The following is a 20,128-nucleotide window of genomic DNA, read 5'->3' as shown; positions in this document are numbered from 1 at the left end:
ACTCCTGAGCAACAAACCATGTCAGAAGCGTCTTACCTGGGCTAAAGAAAAACACACCTGGTCTGGTGCTCAGGGGTCCAAAGTCCTCTTTTCTGATAAGAGTAAATTTTGCATCTCATTTGGAAACCAAGGAGCCGGAGTATGGAGGAAGAATAGAGGAAACCAAGGAGCTGGAGTGTGGAGGAAGAATGGAGGAAACCAAGGAATCGGAGTGTGGAGTAAGAATGGAGGAAACCAAGAAGCCGGAGTGTGGAGTAAGAATGGAGGAAACCAAGGAGCCGGAATCTGGAGGAAGAATGGAGAAAACCAAGGAGCCGGAGTCTGGAGGAAGAATGGAGAAAACCAAGGAGCTGGAGTATGGAGGAAGAATGGAGGAAACCAAGGAGCCGGAGTATGGAGGAAACCAAGGAGCTGGAGTATAGAGGAAGAATGGAGGAAACCAAAGAGTCGGAGTCTGGAGGAAGAATGGAGGAAACCAAAGAGTCGGAGTCTGGAGGAAGAATGGAGGAAACCAAGGAGCCAGAGTATGATGTAGGAATGGAGGAAACCAAGGGCTAAAGAAAAACACACCTGGTCTGGTGCTCAGGGGTCCAAAGTCCTTTTTTTCTGATAAGAGTACATTTTGCATCTTATTTGGAAACCAAGGAGCCGGAGTATGGAGGAAGAATAGAGGAAACCAAGGAGCTGGAGTGTGGAGGAAGAATGGAGGAAACCAAGGAATCGGAGTGTGGAGTAAGAATGGAGGAAACCAAGAAGCCGGAATGTGGAGTAAGAATGGAGGAAACCAAGGAGCCGGAGTCTGGAGGAAGAATGGAGAAAACCAAGGAGCCGGAGTCTGGAGGAAGAATGTAGAAAACCAAGGAGCTGGAGTATGGAGGAAGAATGGAGGAAACCAAGGAGCCGGAGTATGGAGGAAACCAAGGAGCTGGAGTATAGAGGAAGAATGGAGGAAACCAAAGAGCCGGAGTCTGGAGGAAGAATGGAGGAAACCAAGGAGCCAGAGTATGATTTAGGAATGGAGGAAACCAAGGAGCCGGAGTGTAGAGGAAGAATGGAGGAAACCAAGGAGCCGGAGTATGGAGGAAGAATGGAGGAAACAAGGAGCTGGAGTATGGAGGAAGAATGGAGGAAACCAAGGAGCCGGAGTCTGGAGGAAGAATGGAGGAAACCAAGGAGCCAGAGTATGATGTAGGAATGGAGGAAACCAAGGAGCCGGAGTTTAGAGGAAGAATGGAGGAAACCAAGGAGCCGGAGTGTGGAGGAAGAATGGAGGAAACCAAGGAGCCGGAGAATGGAGGAAGAATGGAGGAAACCAAGGAGTCGGAGTATGGAGGAAGAATGGAGGAAACCAAGGAGCCAGGAGTTTTGAGGAAAAATGGAGGAAACCAAGGAGATAGAGTATTAAGTATTAATGGAGTAAACCAGGGAGCCAGAGTATGGAGAAAGAATGGAGGAAACCAAGGAGCCAGAGTATGGAGGAGGAATGGAGGAAACCAAGGAGCTGGAGTATGAATGGAGGAAACCAAGGAGCCAGAGTATGGAGGAAGAATGGAGGAAACCAAGGAGCCGGAGTATGGAGGAAGAATGGAGGAAACAAGGAGCCAGAGTATGGAGGAAGAATGAAGGAAACAAGAAGCCGGAGTATGGAGGTGAATGGAGGAAACCAAGGAGCTGGAGTATGGAGGAAGAATGGAGGAAACCAAGGAGCCGGAGTATGGAGGAAACCAAGGAGCCGGAGTATAGAGGAAGAATGGAGGAAACCAAAGACCCGGAGTCTGGAGGAAGAATGGAAGAAATCAAGGAGCCAGAGCATGGAGTAAGAATGGAGGAAACCAAGGAGCCGGAGTGTGGAGGAAAAATGGAGGAAACCAAGGAGCCGGAGTATGGAGGAAGAATGGAGGAAACCAAGGAGCCGGAGTCTGGAGAAAGAATGGAGGAAACCAAGGAGCCGGAGTATGCTGTAAGAATGGAGGAAACCAAGGAGCCGGAGTCTGGAGGAAGAATGGAGGAAACCAAGGAGCCGGAGTATGGAGGAAGAATGGAGGAAACCAGGGAGTCGGAGTATGGAGGAAGAATGGAGGAAACCAAGGAGCCGGAGTATGGAAGAAGAATGGAGGAAACCAAGGAGCCAGAGTATGGAGGAAGAATGGAGGAAACCAAGGAGCCGGAGTATGGAGGAAGAATGGAGGAAACCAAAGAGCCGGAGTCTGGAGGAAGAATGGAGGAAACCAAGGAGCCGGAGTCTGGAGGAAGAATGGAGAAAACCAAGGAGCCGAAGTCTGGAGGAAGAATGGAGGAAACCAAGGAGCTGGAGTATGGAGGAAGAATGGAGGAAACCAAGGAGATAGAGTATGGAGTAAAAATGGAGGAAACCAAGGAGCCGGAGTATGGAGGAAACCAAGGAGCCAGAGTATGGAGGAGGAATGGAGGAAACCAAGGAGCCGGAGTATGGAGGAAGAATGGAGGAAACCAAGGAGCCAGAGTATGGAGGGAGAATGGAGGAAACCAAGGAGCCAGAGTATGGAGTAAGAATGGAGAAAACCAAGGAGCCAGAGTATGGAGTAAGAATGGAGAAAACCAAGGAGCCGGAGTGTGGAGGAAGAATAGAGGAAACCAAGGAGCCGGAGTATGGAGGAAGAATGGAGGAAACCAAGGAGCCGGAGTATGGAGGAAGAATAGAGGAAACCAAGGAGCCGGAGTATGGAGGAAGAATAGAGGAAACCAAGGAGCCAGAGTATGGAGTAAGAATGGAGGAAACCAAGGAGCCAGAGAATGGAGGAAGAATGGAGGAAACCAAAGAGCCGGAGTATGGAGGGAGAATGGAGGAAACCAAGGAGCCGGAGTCTGGAAGAAGAATGGAGGAAACCAAGGAGCCAGAGTATGGAGTAAGAATGGAGAAAACCAAGGAGCCAGAGTGTGGAGGAAGAATAGAGGAAACCAAGGAGCCGGAGTATGGAGGAAGAATGGAGGAAACCAAGGAGCCAGAGTATGGAGGAAGAATGGAGGAAACCAAGGAGCCAGAGAATGGAGGAAGAATGGAGGAAACCAAGGAGCCGGAGTATGGAGGGAGAATGGAGGAAACCAAGGAGCCGGAGTATGGAGGAAGAATGGAGGAAACCAAGGAGCCGGAGTATAAAGGAAGAATGGAGGAAACAAGGAGCCGGAGTATAAAGGAAGAATGGAGGAAACAAGGAGCTAGAGTATGGAGGAAGAATGGAGGAAACCAAGGAGCCGGAGTCTGGAGGAAGAATGGAGGAAACCAAGGAGCCAGAGTATGATGTAAGAATGGAGGAAACCAAGGAGCCGGAGTATGGAGGAAGAATGGAGGAAACCAAGGAGCCAGAGTATGGAGGAAGAATGGAGGAAACCAAGGAGCCAGAGAATGGAGGAAGAATGGAGGAAACCAAGGAGCCGGAGTATGGAGGGAGAATGGAGGAAACCAAGGAGCCGGAGTATGGAGGAAGAATGGAGGAAACCAAGGAGCCGGAGTATGGAGGAAGAATGGAGGAAACCAAGGAGCCGGAGTATAAAGGAAGAATGGAGGAAACAAGGAGCTAGAGTATGGAGGAAGAATGGAGGAAACCAAGGAGCCGGAGTCTGGAGGAAGAATGGAGGAAACCAAGGAGCCAGAGTATGATGTAAGAATGGAGGAAACCAAGGAGCCGGAGTGTAGAGGAAGAATGGAGGAAACCAAGGAGCCGGAGTATGGAGGAAGAATGGAGGAAACCAAGGAGCTGGAGTCTGGAGGAAGAATGGAGGAAACCAAGGAGCCAGAGTATGGAGTAAGAATGGAGAAAACCAAGGAGCCGGAGTGTGGAGGAAGAATAGAGGAAACCAAGGAGCCGGAGTATGGAGGAAGAATGGAGGAAACCAAGGAGCCAGAGTATGGATGAAGAATGGAGGAAACCAAGGAGCCAGAGAATGGAGGAAGAATGGAGGAAACCAAGGAGCCGGAGTATGGAGGGAGAATGGAGGAAACCAAGGAGCCGGAGTATGGAGGAAGAATGGAGGAAACCAAGGAGCCAAAGTATGGAGGAAGAATGGAGGAAACCAAGGAGCTGGAGTATAAAGGAAGAATGGAGGAAACAAGGAGCTAGAGTATGGAGGAAGAATGGAGGAAACCAAGGAGCCGGAGTCTGGAGGAAGAATGGAGGAAACCAAGGAGCCAGAGTATGATGTAAGAATGGAGGAAACCAAGGAGCCGGAGTGTAGAGGAAGAATGGAGGAAACCAAGGAGCCGGAGTGTAGAGGAAGAATGGAGGAAACCAAGGAGCTGGAGTCTGGAGGAAGAATGGAGAAAACCAAGGAGCCGGAGTATGGAGGAAGAATGGAGGAAACCAAAGAGCCGGAGTCTGGAGGAAGAATCGAGGAAACCAAGGAGCCAGAGTATGGAGTAAGAATGGAGGAAACCAAGGAGCCGGGGTGTGGAGGAAGAATGGAGGAAACCAAGGAGCCGGAGTATGGAGGAAGAATAGAGGAAACCAAGGAGCCAGAGTATGGAGGAAGAATGGAGGAAACCAAGGAGCCAGAGTATGGAGGGAGAATGGAGGAAACCAAGGAGCCGGAGTCTGGAGGAAGAATGGAGAAAACCAAGGAGCCAAAGTATGGAGTAAGAATGGAGAAAACCAAGGAGCCGGAGTGTGGAGGAAGAATAGAGGAGACCAAGGAGCCGGAGTATGGAGGAAGAATGGAGGAAACCAAGGAGCCAGAGTATGCAGGAAGAATGGAGAAAACCAAGGAGCCGGAGTAAGGAGGAAGAATAGAGGAAACCAAGGAGCCAGAGTATGGAGTAAGAATGGAGGAAACCAAGGAGCCGGAGTATGGAGGAAGAATGGAGGAAACCAAAGAGCCGGAGTATGGAGGGAGAATGGAGGAAACCAAGGAGCCGGAGTCTGGAGGAAGAATGGAGGAAACCAAGGAGCCAGAGTATGGAGTAAGAATGGAGAAAACCAAGGAGCCGGAGTGTGGAGGAAGAATAGAGGAAGCAAGGAGCCGGAGTATGGAGGAAGAATGGAGGAAACCAAGGAGCCAGAGTATGGAGGAAGAATGGAGGAAACCAAGGAGCCAGAGAATGGAGGAAGAATGGAGGAAACCAAGGAGCCGGAGTATGGAGGGAGAATGGAGGAAACCAAGGAGCCGGAGTATGGAGGAAGAATGGAGGAAACCAAGGAGCCGGAGTATGGAGGAAGAATGGAGGAAACCAAGGAGCCGGAGTATAAAGGAAGAATGGAGGAAACAAGGAGCTAGAGTATGGAGGAAGAATGGAGGAAACCAAGGAGCCGGAGTCTGGAGGAAGAATGGAGGAAACCAAGGAGCCAGAGTATGATGTAAGAATGGAGGAAACCAAGGAGCCGGAGTGTAGAGGAAGAATGGAGGAAACCAAGGAGCCGGAGTGTAGAGGAAGAATGGAGGAAACCAAGGAGCTGGAGTCTGGAGGAAGAATGGAGGAAACAAAGGAGCCAGAGTATGGAGTAAGAATGGAGATAACCAAGGAGCCAGAGAATGGAGGAAGAATGGAGGAAACCAAGGAGCCGGAGTATGGAGGGAGAATGGAGGAAACCAAGGAGCCGGAGTATGGAGGAAGAATGGAGGAAACCAAGGAGCCGGAGTATGGAGGGAGAATGGAGGAAACCAAGGAGCCGGAGTATGGAGGAAGAATGGAGGAAACCAAGGAGCCGGAGTATGGAGGAAGAATGGAGGAAACCAAGGAGCCGGAGTATAAAGGAAGAATGGAGGAAACAAGGAGCTAGAGTATGGAGGAAGAATGGAGGAAACCAAGGAGCCGGAGTCTGGAGGAAGAATGGAGGAAACCAAGGAGCCAGAGTATGATGTAAGAATGGAGGAAACCAAGGAGCCGGAGTGTAGAGGAAGAATGGAGGAAACCAAGGAGCCGGAGTGTAGAGGAAGAATGGAGGAAACCAAGGAGCTGGAGTCTGGAGGAAGAATGAAGAAAACCAAGGAGCCGGAGTATGGAGGAAGAATGGAGGAAACCAAAGAGCCGGAGTCTGGAGGAAGAATCGAGGAAACCAAGGAGCCAGAGTATGGCGTAAGAATGGAGGAAACCAAGGAGCCGGAGTGTGGAGGAAGAATGGAGGAAACCAAGGAGCCGGAGTATGGAGGAAGAATAGAGGAAACCAAGGAGCCAGAGTATGGAGGAAGAATGGAGGAAACCAAGGAGCCGGAGTATGGAGGGAGAATGGAGGAAACCAAGGAGCCGGAGTCTGGAGGAAGAATGGACAAAACCAAGGAGCCAAAGTATGGAGTAAGAATGGAGAAAACCAAGGAGCCGGAGTGTGGAGGAAGAATAGAGGAGACCAAGGAGCCGGAGTATGGAGGAAGAATGGAGGAAACAAAGGAGCCGGAGTAAGGAGGAAGAATAGAGGAAACCAAGGAGCCAGAGTATGGAGTAAGAATGGAGGAAACCAAGGAGCCGGAGTATGGAGGAAGAATGGAGGAAACCAAAGAGCCGGAGTATGGAGGGAGAATGGAGGAAACCAAGGAGCCGGAGTCTGGAGGAAGAATGGAGGAAACCAAGGAGCCAGAGTATGGAGTAAGAATGGAGAAAACCAAGGAGCCGGAGTGTGGAGGAAGAATGGAGGAAACCAAGGAGCCAGAGTATGGAGGAAGAATGGAGGAAACCAAGGAGCCAGAGAATGGAGGAAGAATGGAGGAAACCAAGGAGCCGGAGTATGGAGGGAGAATGGAGGAAACCAAGGAGCCGGAGTATGGAGGAAGAATGGAGGAAACCAAGGAGCCGGAGTATGGAGGAAGAATGGAGGAAACCAAGGAGCCGGAGTATAAAGGAAGAATGGAGGAAACAAGGAGCTAGAGTATGGAGGAAGAATGGAGGAAACCAAGGAGCCGGAGTCTGGAGGAAGAATGGAGGAAACCAAGGAGCCAGAGTATGATGTAAGAATGGAGGAAACCAAGGAGCCGGAGTGTAGAGGAAGAATGGAGGAAACCAAGGAGCCGGAGTGTAGAGGAAGAATGGAGGAAACCAAGGAGCTGGAGTCTGGAGGAAGAATGGAGGAAACCAAGGAGCTGGAGTATGGAGGTGAATGGAGGAAACCAAGGAGCCGGAGTATGGAGGAAGAATGGAGGAAACCAAGGAGCCGGAGTATGGAGGAAACCAAGGAGCTGGAGTATAGAGGAAGAATGGAGGAAACCAAAGAGCCTGAGTCTGGAGGAAGAATGGAGGAAACCAAGGAGCCAGAGCATGGAGTAAGAATGGAGGAAACCAAGGAGCCGGAGTGTGGAGGAAAAATGGAGGAAACCAAGGAGCCAGAGTATGGAGGAAGAATGGAGGAAACCAAGGAGCCGGAGTGTGGAGAAAGAATGGAGGAAACCAAGGAGCCGGAGTATGGAGGAAGAATGGAGGAAACCAAGGAGCCGGAGTATGATGTAAGAATGGAGGAAACCAAGGAGCCGGAGTCTGGAGGAAGAATAGAGGAAACCAAGGAGCCGGAGTATGGAGGAAGAATGGAGGAAACCAGGGAGTCGGAGTATGGAGGAAGAATGGAGGAAACCAAGGAGCCGGAGTATGGAGGAAGAATGGAGGAAACCAAGGAGCCAGAGTATGGAGGAAGAATGGAGGAAACCAAGGAGCCGGAGTCTGGAGGAAGAATGGAGGAAACCAAGGAGCCAGAGTATGGAGTAAGAATGGAGGAAACCAAGGAGCCAGAGTGTGAGAAAGAATGGAGGAAACCAAGGAGCCGGAGTATGGAGGAAGAATAGAGGAAACCAAGGAGCCGGAGTATGGAGGGAGAATGGAGGAAACCAAGGAGCCGGAGTCTGGAGGAAGAGTGGAGGAAACCAAGGAGACGGAGTATGGAGGGAGAATGGAGGAAACCAAGGAGCCGGAGTATGGAGGAAGAATGGAGGAAACAAGGAGCTGGAGTATGGAGGAAGAATGGAGGAAACCAAGGAGCCGGAGTATGGAGGAAGAATGGGGGAAACAAGGAGCTGGAGTATGGAGGAAGAATGGAGGAACCCAAGGAGCCGGAGTCTGGAGGAAGAATGGAGGAAACCAAGGAGACGGAGTATGATGTAAGAATGGAGGAAACCAAGGAGCCGGAGTGTAGAGGAAGATTGGAGGAAACCAAGGAGCCGGAGTGTGGAGGAGGAATGGAGGAAACCAAGGAGCCAGAGTTTGGAGGAAGAATGGAGGAAACCAAGGAGCCGGAGTCTGGAGGAAGAATGGAGGAAACCAAGGAGCCGGAGTATGGAGGAAGAATGGAGGAAACCAAGGAGCCAGAGTCTGGAGAAAGAATGGAGGAAACCAAGCAGCCGTAGTATAGAGGAAGAATGGAGGAAACCAAGGAGCCGGAGTATGGAGGAAGAATGGAGGAAACCAAGTAGCCGGAGTCTGGAGGAAGAATGGAGGAAACCAAGGAGCCGGAGTATGGAGGAAGAATGGAGGAAACCAGGGAGTCGGAGTATGGAAGAAGAATGGAGGAAACCAAGGAGCCGGAGTCTGGAGGAAGAATGGAAGAAACCAAGGAGCCGGAGTATGGAGGAAGAATGGAGAGGCACACACTGCAAGATGTTTGAAGTCCAGTATGAAGTTTCCACAGTCTGTGATGATTTGGGGAGCCGTATCATCTGCTGGTGTTGGTCCTCTGTGCTTCATTAAGTCCGGGGTCACCGCATCCGTCTACCAGGAGCTTTTGGAGCACTTCATGCTTCCCTCCGCAGACGAGCTCTATGGGGATGATGACTTCATTTTCCAGCAGGACTTGGCACCTCCCCCACACTGCCAAAAGCACCAAAACCTGGTCACATGACTGTGGGATTACTGTGCTTGATTGGTCAGCAAACTCGCCTGACCTGAACCCCATAGAGAATCAATGATAGAGAATCTATGGGGCATTGCCAAGAGAAAGATGAGAGACATGAGACCCAGGGCCGGCCCTACCATGGGACCCGATGGTACCATTGTACCAGGCAGCACTTTCAGGGGGGCAGCAAATTGCCACCGACATGCCATCCCATTCCGCCAGCTCCGCTCTCCACTCCACTGTGGGGCTAATTGCCGCCCGACCGCTCCTCCCGTTCCGCTCTCCGCTCCACTGTGGGGTTAATTGCATGAATAGAGCCATAACAGGTCCTTTTTATACTCCTATATACATGTATAGAGCCATGATAGGTCCACTTTAGTTATCATGATATAAAATAATGGATGTGGGGGCATTTTGGTGGGCGCAATTTTTTTTTTGGGGGGGCAGCATTTCATTCTTGGTACCAGGCAGCACAATGTCTTGGGCCGGCACTGATGAGACCCAACAATGCAGAAGAGCTGAAGGGCGCTATTGAAGCCTCCTGGTCTTCCATAACACCTCAGCAGTGCCACAGGCCGATCGCTTCCATGCCACGCCCCATTGAGGGGCCCAAACCAAGTACTGAGGGGCCCAAACCAAGTACTGAAGGGCCCAAACCAAGTACTGAGTACATATGCATGCCTTTTCAGAGGTCTGATATTGTTCTATGTACAATCCGTGTTTTATTGATTGCATGGAATATTGGAATTTTCTGAGATTGTGGATTTGGGGTTTTCATGAGCTGGAAGCCACAATCCTCACAATGATGACAAATCACGGCTTGAACCCTCTTGCTTTGCATGTAATGAGTCTCTCTCATATATTACTTTCACCTTTTAAGTTGCATTAGTGAAATAAATGAACTTTTGCACCATATTCAAATTTTTTCAGTTTCACCCGTATAAGCCGATTAAACATCAGCTTTAATTGATCATCACACAGGTTTTAGTCAAACAGCTTCTAGTTGGCCAACATCAGTGGGGGATATTGGTTACTTATAGCTAGGGTTGTCCCGATGCCACTTTTACACGTATCGATACTTTTTTTCAAGTACTCGCTGATACCGATTACCGATACTTTTTTTTAATGTCATGTGACTTTTTTATTTTTTTATTATTTTTTTATTTTGAGGGGGGGGGTAGTGGATTGTCAATGTTTTTTTTTTTTTTTTTTTTTTGATTATTATTTACATTTTATTTTTTAAATTATTTATTACAATTATTTTTTTTTAATCATCCCTGTTGGGGGGGGCTTTGGTGAGATATCAGGGGTCTTAACAGACCTCTGACATCTTCCCTTTAAGACAGAGAAAGGGACTAGGGACACAGATTCCCCAGTCCCTTTCTCAGCAGCCTCAGCTGAAATGAATGGAGAGAGGCTCCAAACACAGGTTACGATGCTCAGTTATGTGAATGGACAGAGTCAGTGATCATTGACTCTGTTCATTCGGAAAAGGTAGGAGCCGGGTTTAGCAGCTCCTACCTCCGCTCTCCATCCTGACAGATTGAGGGGGAGAGCAGCACGGGGGGAGAGCTGCACGGAGGAGAGCGGCAGGGGGGGAGAGCTGCACAGAGGGGGACAAGACGGCATGGGGGGAGAGCTGCACGGAGGGGACAAGACAGCATGGGGGGAAAACTGCACAGAGGGGACAAGACGGCATGGGGGGGAGAGCTGCACAGAGGGGGACAAGACGGCATGGGGGGGAAAACTGCACGGAGGGAACAAGACGGCATGGGGGGGAGAGCTGCATGGAAGGGGACAAGACGGTATGGGGGAGAGCTGCACGGAGGGGGACAAGACGGCATGGGGGGAGAGCTGCACGGAGGGGGACAAGACGGCATGGGGGGAGAGCTGCACGGAAGAGGACAAGACGGCATGGAGGGGGAGAGCTGCACGGAGGGGGACAAGATGGCATGGGGGGAGAGCTGCACGGAAGGGGACAAGACGGCATGGGGGGGGACAAAACGGCATGGAGGGAGAGCGGCAAGGGGGGGGAGAGCTGCACGGGGGCGAGCGGCACGAAGGGGGACAAGACGGCACGGGGGAGAGCTGCACGGGGGAGAGCGGGACAGGGGAGAGCGGCACAGGGGAACAAGACGGCACGGGGGAACAAGACGGCACGGGGGAACAAGACGGCACGGGGGAACAAGATGGCACGGGGGAACAAGATGGCACGGGGGAACAAGTCAGCGCGGGGGGAGAGGGAGAAGACAACACAGAGAAGACTAGTAACTCCCCCCACCACCTGATACCTGACTGCCCAGGTATCGGGTGAAGCATCGGACCATTTCACCCCGAGTACAAGTACTTGGGAAATGCTCGGTATCGGGACATCCCTACTTATAGCCCACTATGACTTCCATGGTTGTACTATTGTGTCCATCCATAGAAACCATGATCTCCATACATTGCACTGATGACGGCTAAAGCTGTACACAGTTTGGAATAGAGAGATCTAAAATATTAGAATGTATGTGGATTATAAACCAGCAATACATAATGAGCAAAAAGCCCTGTTCTGTGAGGACAAACAGATTGTGAGTTTGTAATAGCTAGGAACCAGGAGCGGACTGACAACTCATGGGGCCCCCGAGCAATAGAAGATTATGGGGCCCCCGGGCTTACAGATGGCCACCACGCCAGGAGGCATTACAGAGGCGGGCAGCTAAAATCTCAGGATTTTCACATCAAAAGCATGTCGGTTTCGGACATATCAGGGACAGATGTAAAAAAAAACACAGATTTTTACATACTGTCCCTGGTTTTAATGAGCCTGGCAACCCTGATGGGGCCCCCTAGTGGCATGGGGCCCTCGGGCAGTCCGCCCCTGCTAGGAACCACGATCTGTCATCTCCTCTAGGTCAGTCCCCTCCCCCTACATTTAGAACACACACTAGGGAACACAATTAACCCCTTGATCGCCCCCTAGTGTTTAACCCCTTCCCTGCCAGTAAAATTTGCACAGTAATCTGAGCATTTTTATAGCACTGATCGCTGTATAAATGACAATGGTCCCAAAAATGTGTCAAAAGTTTGACTGTTACAGTTCTTACGGGTATCACATCCTTATTGGATTTTATCGTTACTTTTTCTTGAATGCATTGGGCCAGATTCAGGTACCGCTGCGCACTTCTTACGGAGGCGCAGCTTCCCGTTTTTGCCCTGCGCCCCCGCAAATTATCTGCGCTACGCTTCATTCACGAAGCAGTAGCCACGTAATTTGCGTGGGCGCTCATCAAAAATGTCCGGCGTAAGGGCGCGTAATTTAAATGATCCCGTAGGGGGCGTGGATCATTTAAATTAGGCGCGTTCCCGCGCCGAATGTAGTGCGCATGCTCCGTCGGGAAACTTTCCCGACGTGCATTGCGGCAAATGACGTCGCAACGACGTCATTTGCTTCAAAGTGAACGTAAATGGCGTCCAGCGCCATTCACGATTCACTTACGCAAATGACGTAAAATTTAAACTTCGCGACGCGGGGAACAACGGGTATACGTAGCATTGGCTGCCCCTGCTTTTAGCAGGGGCAGCCTTACGCGAAACCCGACGAACGGAAACGACGTAAACTGCGTACGCAGGGCTCGCGTAGGGTAGTGAATCGGCGTTAGTATGCAATTTGCATACCATACGCTGAGCACAACGGGAACGCCCCCTAGCGGCCTGCGTAAGAATGCACCCTCTGATATGCGGGCATAAGAGCCTTATGCCAGTCATATCTTAGGCTGCAGTCGGCGTATCGAGGTTCCTGAATCTGGAGCATTCGAAACGCCGGCGCAAGTAAGCAATTGCGCTGCGTAACTATGGTTACGCAGATGCAATTGCTACCTGAATCTGGGCCAGTGTTTATAGAGTTGAAGGGAATGCTCCCCCAGGTTTGATGTGTTACCTGTTGCAAATGTATTGTTTGTACGTGCATCTTATGTTCAATAAAAATCTATTGAAAGTAAAAAAAAAAAAAAAATGTGTCAAACGTGTCCGATAATGTCGCAGTCACGAACAAAAATCGCTGATGATCGCCATTACTAGTAAAAAAACTAAAATAATAATAAAAATGCTATAAAACTATCCCCTATTTTGGAAACGCTATAACTTTTGCGCAAAATAATCGATAAACGCTTATTGCGATTTTTATTACCAAAAATATGTAGAAGAATACGTATCGGCCTAAACTGAGGAAAAAAAAAATGTATATATGTTTTTGGGGATATTTATTATGGCAAAAAGTAAAAAATATTGATTTTTTTTCAAAATTGTCGCTCTATTTTTGTTTAAAGCGCAAAAAATAAAAACTGCAGAGGTGATCAAATACCACCAAAATAAAGCTCTGTTTGTTGGGAAAAAAGGACGCCAATTTTGTTTGGGGGCCACGCCGCACGACCGCGCAATTGTCAGTTAAAGTGACGCAGTGCCGAATCGCAAAACCTGGCCTGGGCATTTAGCTGCCTAAAGGTCCGGGGCTTAAGTGGTTAAGTAGCTAATAAAAATAAATAAATAGCTAAGGTACACTTAAAAATAACCAAATGCCTGATATGTGGTGATGAATATCATTTTCATATACAGAGTAGTGAGTTTTCGTTATAATAATATATAATATAATAAAATGGCGCACAACAAAAGGGTCAACATTTAGTCAACGTTTTAATTTTTCCAGGACTTGGACGGATGAATTGCCTTTTCATTCATCACAAGAGATGGATTTGGTGTTGCCGTATCTGATTTCCATTTATTGATGATCTAGAACAGTGGTCTCCAAACTGCGGCCCGGGGGCCAGATGTGGCCCTTTGCTTGCTTTTATCTGGCCCTTGGGGCACCATTTCATCCACTGATATTTAACAGTGGGGCATAATTCCCCCCACAAACACCAAAGAAGGGGCAAAAACTCTCCCAATGATGCCAACGCCACCCAACGATGGGGCACAATTCCTTCCCAACATCACTCAACAATGGGGCACAATTTCTTCCCAAAATCACCCAACAATGGGGCACAATTCCTTCCCAACACCACCCAACGATGGGGCAAAATTCCTTCCCAAAATCACCCAACGATGGGGCACAATTCCTTCCCAACATCACTCAACAATGGGGCACAATTCCTTCCCAAAATCACCCAACGATGGGGCACAATTCCTTCCCAACATCACTCAACAATGGGGCACAATTCCTTCCCAAAATCACCCAACGATGGGGCACAATTCCTTTCTCAACATCACTCAACAATGGGGCACAATTCCTTCCCAAAATCACCCAATGATGGGGCACAATTCCTTCCCAACACCACCCAACGATGGGGCACAATTCCTTCCCAACATCACTCAACAATGGGGCACAATTCCTTCCCAAAATCACCCAACGATGGGGCACAATTCCTTCCCAACATCACTCAACAATGGGGAACAATTCCTTCCCAACATCACTCAACAATGGGGCACAATTCCTTCCCAAAATCACCCAACGATGGGGCACAATTCCTTCCCAACATCACTCAACAATGGGGAACAATTCCTTCCCAACATTACTCAAAAAATGTGGCACAATTCCTTCCCAACATCACCCAACGATGGGGCATAATTCCTTCCCAACATCACTCAACAATGGGGCACAATTCCTTCCCAAAATCACCCAAAGATGGGGCACAATTCCTTCCCAACACCACCCAATGATGGGGCACAATTCCTTCCCAACATCACTCAAAAATGGGGCACAATTCCTTCCCAACATCACCCAACGATGGGGCACAATTCTGTTATATCCTCTGTGTTGTGAGGGACACAAGACTCTGGTCTGGAACAATGGATGTTTATTCAGTACAGGCTGTACACTGCAACATGCATCTCAGGACAATACATATCTCTGCTTCCTACATGTGGTCTCTCTAAGATGGCTACTATGCCCCTTGACCCTTGTCATCACTGCTGGGTGGAGCCAGCCTTAAAGTGCCAGTACATGTGGAACCCTTCAGGTATAACACCTTCCATCCATCCCTAAGAAAAAAAAACACAACAAAACAATAACAGGCACAAAACATTAACTGATAGCTGTCCAATAACAGTCCTCCAAACACAGGAGAATTATGGGACTTCAAGCTTCCAGGAACAGTTGCTGGGTTAATATGTCATCGGATCACTTCCGTCGGCCCCGTCGAAAGTCTCGTAACTGCTCTTGCAACTGAAACCGGTCAGGAGGGCGACAGTGTCGTTGAGGCCGGGCATCCAGCGATTCGGGCCTGGAGGAAACAGGGCTGGCCGGAATGGGTACCGGCAGGGCCAAGAAGGGATCCCCCAGCTCAGAGGGTAAACAGACCTCCGGACCAGAGCTGAAGGGCTCTGTTGGAGCTGAGTTCAAAAGTTCAGAAGTTCAGAGTCCCCGCATCCTGATTCGCTGGAAGCAGATCCTTGAGACACTGGTGGTTCAGCCGGCATCAGGGACTCAGGCAGTTGAGAACGAGGACGCAGTTGGTCCGCATGACGTCTGCAAATGGAACCATCTTCCAGGCATACCTTGTACATCTTGGGTCCCAAAGTCTCTGCAATGACAGCAGGAAGCCAACGGGTGTTGGAAGCCCCATAAGATCGGGCCCATACCTTTTGTTGGGCTGTGAATCGGGGGAGCTCATTATGTTGGACCATCTTGTCTTGGGACTGTAGTACATGTTCCTGGACTGTTTGAGGGCGGAGCATATCCAAAACAGTCCATGGCTGCCGCCCCAGAAGGAGTTCTGCTGGAGTTTTCCCAGTGGTTGCATGTGGTGTGTTTCTGTAAGCAGAAAGGAAGGAGTCCAGCTGCTGGGGTGACAGGGACTGTTGTTTACTTGCAGCCACTGTAGCTTTGAAATAGCGTTTAAAAGTCTGCACAAACCGCTCTGCTTGACCATTTGTAGCCGGGTGGCAAGGTGCGGTCAACTTGTGCTTGATGTTGTGGGCAGTCAGGAAACGCTGAAACTCCTGACTGGTGAATTGTGCACCGTTGTCTGTGACGATCTCTCTGGGGTATCCAAACGTAGCAGCGAGATGTAACAGTATGGAAACCGTTGCCTTAGTCGTTGGCTGAGTAACAGGAATGACCTCAGGCCACTTTGAATGGGCGTCCACTATGATCAAGAAGGTGTGTCCTCTGATCGGGCCTGCAAAGTCCAAGTGTAGGCGAAACCAAGGAACCATGGGCCAAGTCCAGGGCTGGACGCACCCTCGAGGAGGGTCTCTTGCCGTTTGTGCACATCCAGCACAAGCATTCACATATGATGTGATATCTGAGTCTAGGTTTGGCCACCACACATAGCCTCTGGCCTTTTGTTTCATACGTGTGCTCCCGGGATGACCAGTATGTAGCAAGTCCAGAATGTGTCTCCAGAGGGTCTGTGGAATGATCACTCGGTCTCCCCATAAAACACAGTTGCCAGCCACAGTTAATTCCATACGCCTACGGAAATAAGGTTCATACTCCTGTGTGACAGTTGCAGGCCAACCGGACCGGACCCAGGAGAGTATTGTTTTCAGAAAGGTATCCTTGGTTGTATGGGCTGCTATCTCCCCAGAAGACAAGAAGGACAGACTGGTGTAACGACAACTCCTGACCGGTGGAGAAGAGTCCATGGACCTCCCTGTCAGTCGGGACATAGCGTCCGCATTAGCATTGGCATCATGACCACGATACTGAATTTTGTAGCTGTATGCCCCCAAGAATAGGGCATAGCGTTGGAGGCGGGCCGCAGTAGTCTGGGAGATGCCTTTGTCAGGGCTAAAGATCTGAAGGAGTGGTTTATGGTCCGTCAGTATGGTGAATTCCCTACCATACAGGTAAAGATGAAACTTCTTAATTGCCCATATCAGCGCAAGAGCCTCTTTGTCAATGTGTGAGTAATTGCTTTCTGCTTTTGTCAAAGACCTGGAGGCAAATGCCACTGGTTTTTCTGACCCATCTGGTAAGATGTGAGATAGTACCGCCCCCAGACCATAGGGTGAGGCATCACAAGCCAAGGTGAGAGGCTTCTGGAGGTCATAGTGCACGAGCATGCGTGACGCCAACAGCGTCCGCTTAGAAACTTCAAAAGCACGTTGGCATGCAGCCGACCAGTCCCATCTGGAGTGTTTCTCCAAAGGCTTGTTCAACGGAAACAAGGTGTGTGCCAGATCTGGCAGGAATTTGTGGTAATAGTTCAGCAAGCCAAGGTATGATCGCAGCTGCTGGACGTTGGTTGGGGCTGGAGCTTTGACTAAAGCATCAACCTTGGCTTCCGTGGTGTGTATACCTTCTGCATCCACAAGGTGGCCACAAAACTCCAATTTAGGCACCATGAATTGGCATTTTGCTAAGTTCACTTTCAGACCCTGTTCTTAGAGTCTCGCCAACACAAGCTCCACATTCTGCTTGTGTTCCTGGTCGGTCCGTCCTGTAATGAGCATGTCATCTAGCAGGCACTGAGTGAAAGGAATGTCCGCCAAAATCTCGTCCATTTTTCGTTGCCAAATGGCTGGGGCAGAGGCTACCCCAAACACCATCCGATTATATTCATACAGTCCCTTGTGGGTGTTGATGGTCAGAAACTTGCGGGAAGAAGGATGGACCTCAAACTGTAAATATGCTTGTTTGAGATCAAGCTTGGTGAACTTTTGACCTCCTGCAAGAGAGGCAAAAATGTCATCTACTCTGGGTAGGGGATACTGGTCTATTTCCAGTTGAGAGTTCAGTGCCATGCGGAAATCGCCACAAATGCGCAAGTCCCCATTCGATTTCTTTACCGGTACAACTGGTGATGCCCACTCGCTGTGCTCTACCTTTGAGATGACACCTTGTTCCTCCAGCCGACTTAGTTCTGCTTCCACACCTGCTCGGAGTGCGAAAGGTACTGTCCGAGCTTTGAAGAACTTAGGCTGAGCGTTGGGTTTCAGCTTGAGTCTCACACAGTCATGCTTTATTTTTCCCAACTGGTCATCAAAAATATTTGGGAACCGCTGCTTCAGGGACACCACCCATCCCTCATCATCTCCTAATGGAATTGTAACGGTGTTACAGGGACTTATGGCGATGTCTGGCATACCAAAGTGAGCAATCCAGTCTCTCCCGAAGAGAGGGGGTCCCCCATTTTCTAGGATATATAATGGCAGTCTCTTTGTCTGACCCTTGTACAATACCTGTACTTTTGCGTAACCCAGTGGGTGGAGTATCTGTTTTGAGTATGTCTGCAGTTTGATTGGTGTTGGGCGGACAGTTTTTCGGGTCTGAAGTTGTCTCCATTGTTTCTGGGTGATAACTGAAACTGCTGCTCCTGTGTCTACATCCATCCTGAGATTCTTTCCCTCAATGGTTACATCTACAGTCATTGCGGAGGGTGCTGAATGCATATGATGTATGTCTAACCTGTGGAGCACTTCCTCATCCTCTGACTCAGATGATGAGGTATATCTTCCCACCATATATGTCTTTGTCTTGGGGTTCAGAGGTTGTTTATCTCGCACCTTCTTGCTACGGCAAACTCGTTTCAGATGGCCGGTCCTACCGCAATTATGACAGGTCTGATCCTTAAACCGGCAGACTTTGTGGTCATGGTCTGTATTCCCACAATGGTAGCAAGCTGACTCCCGGCTTGGTGGGGGTCTGTATTCCCACAACGGTAGCAAGCTGACTCCCGGCTTGGTGGGGGGGTCTGTATTTCCAGTTTGCAGCAGTTGGCTTGACTGCTGTTCTGAAAACTTCCTGCTTCACCTCTTCCCTTCTGCTCTGGGGGTTCAATTCCTCTGTATCTCTCACAGCCAATTCCATCACTGAAGCTATCTCAATTGCCTTTGTAAGAGTAATGCCGCGTACAGACGGTCGTTTTTTGTGATGAAAAAAAACAACGTTTTAAAAAACGTCATTTAAAATGATCGTGTGTGGGCAAAACGTCTTTTATGTCTTCAAAAAAACGACCAAAAAAAAATTCGAACATGCTCGAATTTTTTGTGTCGTTTTTCAAAACGTCGTTTTTTGTTTCACAGAAATTGACCGTGTGTAGTAAAAAACGACGTTTAAAACTAAGTTTTTAAACCCGCGCATGCCCAGAAGCTAGTTATGAAGTGAGCTTCAATGCAAAAAAGTGGTGAGCGTAACCTCGCTTTGCTAGAGCATTGTGAAAAAACGATGGTGTGTAGGCAACATCGTTTTTGAAAATGATGTTTCAAAAACGTTGTTTTATTTCATGATTTAAAACGTCATTTTTTTTCATCACAAAAAACGACCGTCTGTACGCGGCATAAGGTCTTTCTCTGTTAACAGTCTCTTTTGTGTTGACTCACAATTCAGTCCCATGACAAACTTATCTCTCAGTGCAGTAGGTAGGTAGTCCCCAAAAGAGCAGGTAGAGGCTAGTCTGCGAAGGGCGAGTACATAAACTTTAATCTCTTCACCTGTCTGCTGTTGCCTCTGATAGAAGCAAAATCTTTCTGCAATTTCTAATGGTTTAGGCTGGAAGTGATCCTCTAGCAGTGTCAGCAGCTCTGCCAATGTCTTAGCTGCAGGTTTTACAGGGGAAAGCAGATCTCTAAGAGTGTCATATGTTTTAGCCCCAACCACTGTCAGAAACACTGCTACTTGCCTGTTGTCTGGGATGGCATTTGCACTGAAATACTGTTCCAGTCTCTCAACCCAGGAACTCCAGGATGTCTGTTCTCCATCAAACTCACTTAATGTCCCGATTAATGACATTTTCCTGCTGGGATCTGTGATTGCTTTTATCCAGGTGACAATCCACAATGTCTTTGTCTCTCTCTCAGACTGATAGACACTTTATAAATCCCATCCTCGTCGCCACTGTTATATATCCTCTGTGTTGTGAGAGACACAAGACTCTGGTCTGGAACAATGGATGTTTATTCAGTACAGGCTGTACACTGCAACATGCATCTCAGGACAATCCATATCTCTGCTTTCTACATGTGCTCTCTCTAAGATGGCTACTATGCCCCTTGACCCTTGTCATCACTGCTGGGTGGAGCCAGCCTTAAAGTGCCAGTACATGTGGAACTCTTCAGGTATAACAAATTCCGTCCCAAAATCACCCAATGAAGGGGCACAATTCCTTCCCAACACCACCCAAAGATGGGGCACAATTCCTTCCCAACATCACCCAACGATGGGGCACAATTCCTTCCCAACATCACCCAACGATGGGGCACAATTCCTTCCCAACATCACTCAACAATTGGGCACAATACCTTCCCAAAATCACCCAACAATGGGGCACAATTAATTTCCAAGACCACCCAACGATGGGGCACAATTCCTTCCCAACAACACCCAACGATGGGGCACAATTCCTTCCCAACATCACCCAACGATG

At 49.0% G+C, this 20,128-nt stretch overlaps 1 protein-coding gene across 1 annotated transcript in view; it reads right to left on the bottom strand.

Moving 5' to 3' along the window:
- The window catches only part of LOC120946099 (cytosolic phospholipase A2 gamma-like), a gene marked incomplete at its 3' end in the record, with an annotated part of 99,083 nt that overhangs the window by 23,839 nt on the left and 55,116 nt on the right, over positions 1-20,128 (bottom strand). The window lies entirely within an intron of this gene.

The sequence above is a fragment of the Rana temporaria genome, chromosome 1, assembly GCF_905171775.1.
Source record: "Rana temporaria chromosome 1, aRanTem1.1, whole genome shotgun sequence".
NCBI lineage: Eukaryota > Metazoa > Chordata > Amphibia > Anura > Ranidae > Rana > Rana temporaria.
Note: the sequence above shows the minus strand (reverse complement) of the source record. Positions and strands in the feature narration are given on the sequence as shown.